The 5,422-nt window shown below is 44.1% G+C and overlaps 1 long non-coding RNA gene across 1 annotated transcript; it reads left to right on the top strand.

Annotated features, from left to right (window-relative positions):
• Positions 1–2,512: 2,512 nt before the first annotated feature.
• LOC136582559 (uncharacterized) lies at positions 2,513–5,035 on the top strand. Its single transcript, XR_010787193.1, has 3 exons — positions 2,513–2,589; positions 3,493–3,639; positions 4,999–5,035. It is a non-coding gene; the product is annotated as an uncharacterized lncRNA (long non-coding RNA).
• The last annotated feature ends 387 nt before the right edge of the window (positions 5,036–5,422 follow it).

The raw sequence follows: 5,422 nt of genomic DNA, 5'->3' as shown, positions 1-5,422 counted from the left end.
ATATAGATGGCCACTGGAGCCCTAGGCTTTATACACACACGGTGGGCTGCATACAGATATAGTATTGGGGGTCGTGAAAACACATATGGCTGCCTACTAAGGGATTTTCCTCTTAGGGAATAAGTCGTCATGGTCTCCAAGGTTTCAAAACGTGATTATTGTGTAGAGATGTAGCAGAGCCAAGCGAGTTATCAATATTAAGGCTATGGTTACACGGCAGCATGGGTCACATGACCAAAGATCTTTGTGTAACCCTTCCGCTTCAGTCTCTCATTAGTGCCAATGCGGTTGCAGCACATCTCACAAGTTCTTGCTACCTGCAGCTCGCAAAACAATAGACACCAAGACTGGAACTTTTGTCGATCTGCGGCTCGCAGTAACTTGCCACCCGTGCCGCCACGTGGCCCTAGCCTTAATCGCACAACACCTTGGTGTGTTCAGTGAATTCAGCTCTGCTCCTTCAACGTATTTGTCTTCTCCGATGTTGTAATCACTGGTTGCAAAGCAGATAATGGTCCTTATATTGTCCACAGTTGGTGTGCAGCTCCTGACAGCAGCGTGATGGCATATTGTCCCGAATCTCTGCTTTTTGTGATGACTGCCTCCTTGAATCCTTTATTCTGATGGTTGTTGGAGTCAATCTTACACTTGTTTCTCATCAGAGATCATCATTGATGCAACAAGTCTACAGAATCCCTACAGACCAACGTACAGAGACTGCAAAGTGATCATCTTCCACGCAAACCCACCGCTCCCAAGAAGTCTTCTGTCCCAGTCCGGTTGGTCATATTATACATAGGAAGATAATTTGCGGTGTGGCTCTCAGCCAATCAGAGCCAGCGTTTCCTGGAGGCGGGGAATTTCCAATCCCCAGCCAGAAGACTTGCCTGAAGACAAGTGTCGGGGATCGGGGAGAAGATGCAGTGGAGCTGACAGCGCTTCTTAGGTGATGTAAGTGTTTTTGTTTTCTGCAGCTAGGGCTTAGTTTAGGGCTCTTACAGTAGGATTTTCTACTGTAAAAGGTTCATCACACCGCACATTTTCATACGATGCAACAGAGAGGAAGGCTCCTTAGGAAAATATGGGCCACAAAACATCTCAAGTCGCGGGCATTTCGCAAAGCCCGCAAGGTTCTTGACTCGCAATGTCGCATGCTACAAAACATCAAAAATGCGAAGGAACCCAAAGGAAAGAGATCAGAGGTGGGCAGGAAATATAATGTCACTCGCAGTCACCAATAACATGGTGGATCAGCCATCTGTAGCCGGCGGCTCTCCTGCTGTTCTGTAACCGCAGTGTGATGGGAGTTACATATCACAGTCTACTTTATGTAGTAGTACAAGTACATTGTTAGGGTTTTATATCATTGAAGCTTAATTTATATAAAACCCTAACAATATACTTGTACTACTACATAAAGTGGTCTGTGATATGTAACTCCCATCACACTGCGGTTACAGAACAGCGGGAGAGCCGCCGGCTGCAGATGGCTGATCCACCATTGTGTAACGAAAGTTCTACAATTTGTTTACTAACTCATTGTGTCAGATCATCGTTTTGCTGTCAGCAAAGGGGAACATTTTTCTTTACATCCGGTTCGGAAGGGGTAACATCACTCCTTAGGTAGAGAGCACCAAAAAGGTGAGTGAGGAGATGCATAAGGCCATGCATCCTCTTCTGGGTAATATATACATAAGGAAGATGCTTAAACCTTTATATAACTATATATTACGGGTCAAGCATTCATTTAAAAGAATGCTGCCATCCAATAGGTGGCGCTGCAGAGGTATTGTTCCATCTTCCTTCTTTACATCCAAAGACTAAAAGCATGTACAAATCTAATACTTTCCACAGCTGTGTATCCAGTCTACTCAATCCTCTGTGTCCTAAATATCAGTATCAATCTATCTTTTGTGCTGACAGTTTGCTACAATGTATCATCTTGGAGTCCAGACTTGGATTGCAGAGGATTGTATAGACTCAATTTAACTGTAGCGAAGCCTCAACTGTAGGAAATGTTGCGTTTGCACGGGTTTTAGCCTTTGCTTTCCAATCATTTATACCAATAACGTAGTGCAATTTACTTAAAGGGGTTGTCCATGTGTAAACTATTGTTGTCCTATCCTTGAGCTAGGCCACCAGTAGTAGATTGATGGGGCTCCAACTGATCAGCTATTCAGCGGCCAATGCTCACCTGCTCTCATATGACTTCTGTAAGAAGCAGACAGCTCTGTTCCCACTGCAGTGGGGAGGTTTGGTATTACAGGCTATTCATTTCAATGGGAACTTGGCCTGCAATATGAGGCCGGGCCACTGCTGTGGAAACAGAGCTGTCTGCTTCTTGTAGAGATTAGCTAGTGTACAAGAATACCGTCCCAGCAAACAGCAGATTGGTGGGGGTCCGGGCAGCAGACCCCACTGACCTACTATTGATTGTCTATCCTGAGGACAGGTCATCAGTGGTTTACAACTGGACACCCCTTTGTCTTCTCTTCTATTTCTACAGATTGAGGCCAGAAAAGAACAAATTTCATAAACAAAGAAGGCGCTGAAAGATGCTGAAGAAAACGGCCTGGAGAAGCTGGTGTAGTATGTAGGATGCCCTAATTGTCATCATAATAGGGTTACGATTGTGGTGTGGACCATGTAAATGAGCCTGCAGCTATTTCTAATGGAATTTTTCCTTCCAGATCCCCCTGTGTATTAATCATTAGGATTCCGTATATCAGCTACCGTTATGGTCAGTTCATACAAGCTGTAATGACGACATGTGATGCTGGGAGGAAAATTCATCAAAACTGGTGCAGGTGAAAACTTGGACTGTGGGGATCCAACCACTGGGACCTCCACTGATCTCAAGAACAGGGGTCCTAATGGTCCCACCACAGCAGAGATCTTGCATGTCTACTACCAATTCATTTAAATGACAGCACTGGAGATTGCTCGGCGTTTATACAATTTCAGCATTGTCATTGAATGAATAGAATGGTGCTGCACATGCGCAATCTCCTCTCCATTCATGTAGGGACTTTCAGAAACTCTATTTTCGGGCTGGGTGGGAGTCCAAGCGGTTGGACCACCACTGATCCTAAGGTTATTCCCTATCCAGGAGACGCGGGATAACTTTAGGTCTTGATACAATTCCTTTAAACGAAGGACTTAGATTCCTCCTTTCTACTGGAATCCATTACTGGGTTGGCCTCAAAGAACTGCAGTTGAGTTATTCCAAAAAGCGCTGTGTGGCAAACCACCCTCAGTGTAAGGCCAGACGTAGAATACGCATTTACTGCTGCTGAATTGTGTGCGGTAAATCTGCGGTGTGTCACAGTACAAGCAATGTAGGTGAGACTTCACAAAACTTGGCACTACTTAGTGCAGATTTTGCCACTGCGGAAAATCAGTGTCAGATCCGTAATGTACGGCTTTACCCTAACAGTCACTTGGAGAAATCTTTCTATGGATGCGGCACCTGATGACTTCCTTTCATCTTAGACTTCTGGAAAGCAAGAAGAAAGTTGTCATGAGAATGGAAGAGCGGCTGCTGAACTTGGAGGTACAGGAGACTGACAGAGAAGACAAGAAACAGATGGCCTCGTCCTCCAAGCTGAACTATCTGGATCCCCGGATTTCTATGGCTTGGTGAGTTCTTTTATTTCTTGTGGAAAGTTTGCATATTTTTCATGTCTGCAATTCAATTACGTATTGCATGTGTTTATGATGAAGGTCATCGCTGGTCTCACACCTTAGACAGTAGTTGACCAAATGGTTGCTTGGGTGACAGCTATTCCTTCTGACACACACGTAGGAAGTGCTATGTTGAGATCCATCATGCCTGATCGCACTTACCCTTGTCAGGGTAGAGTTGGGACATCCCCGTACACATGAAATAGTAGTCTGGTCCTGCTAAAATTGACCTTCATATAATATGTATGGGAACATTTTAAAGGGAATCTGTCACCACCTAAAAGCACCATAAACTAAGTTCTACTACTCATAGGGTAGGTTCCGAGGGGCCCAAGAATGATATAATTACCTAGCTCCCTGTTCCCCTGCTGTTCCCCATGGAAGTCGGCACCAGCGGACTCATCTCTACAGCTGTGTGTCCACTTCCATAGAGAGCAATATTTATTTCCTTGCACAGTCTGCAGACATGAGTCTACTTGTGCCACTTCCACATATGATGGCGCAGAAACAAGCCGGGTGAGTTTAAAAACGACACCCCCGGACTCCTCAGAACCTGCCCTGTAAGCTCTATAATTTAGTTTAGTTTGGTTGTCCGGCGCTCATAAGGATAACATAAAAACAGTCCGATAAATGGAAAACTTACTTAGATGGGAGCTCTCATGTCCTTGAGACCTCCCCAAATGGACTGCAGGCCAGGTAAGTTTATCCAAAACAATTGTCATCCAGAAAGGGGGATTTTAATTGACCAAATAGCAATAAATACAGGTAGGTAGACAAATCACTGGGTACAGGTAATAAAACAGACGATGCAACGTGGTTCAGGGCGGTATGTGCCCCTTTATCAAGCATACTAAAGAGGGTAACAGGACTTACTTTTATACTAGTTGGTATTTCCTTCATAGGGGAGTGGTGTACTGGCGCTGTTCTCGCGGTACGTCCCACATTGATGATGCCACGCATCATAACATGGTGACGCTGGCGTCCGTTACTGCTAGCCTTATATGAACGAGGTGTCTCCCCGAGCTCGCTCGCCTGGGTGCTGTCGCTGCATGTAGTTGTGATGTAACTATTGATATCAGACATATGGAACATTATCCCGAGCGGGCGCTCTTAGATCACGTCACACGGCGCCATGGAATGATGCTGCGTTCCAGCGTGCATTCCACTGAACATTGAGTGGCGTCCCTGGAGCGTCATGCACTCCAAACGGTGCGTTCCAGCGGGGTGTGTATATCTTTTAGCAATTTAGCCATCCTGAGAGTTTTTTTGTTTTTTTTTTAAACTCTTTTTTTATTGCATTTTCATATTTCAAAGAAAGAAACAAAGAACAGTGGATGTGTAACATAATACCCTTGACATGTCTTCATAAATTGCTGCTATGCGTGGTGTCTTATTTGTTTACTTACTACCGTAAGTGCATATTATTTTCCACAAGTTATACGACTTTACATATGCAACATTCTCTTTCTGTATGTATATAACAAAATTAAGTACATAAGTAAAAGCATCATGACACACATAGTGGCTATTCTTCAAGAACATATATCATCTGTTCCACTCTCCTTTATTCTGTCTGTTAACCTATAACCTAACTATATTATCACTAAAACCACTGAATTAACGAGTATATATATATACACATAGGTGGAACGCAAGAAAAATGTATCTTTTTAAATTTCTCCCTCTTAATTTTCTTTCCCCTCTCCTCCTTTTTTCCCCTTCTCCTTCTTCTCCCCCC

The sequence above is a fragment of the Eleutherodactylus coqui genome, chromosome 11 (genome assembly GCF_035609145.1).
Source record: "Eleutherodactylus coqui strain aEleCoq1 chromosome 11, aEleCoq1.hap1, whole genome shotgun sequence".
NCBI classification, from domain to species: Eukaryota; Metazoa; Chordata; class Amphibia; order Anura; family Eleutherodactylidae; genus Eleutherodactylus; species Eleutherodactylus coqui.
This window is presented reverse-complemented; position numbering and strand designations above follow the sequence as displayed.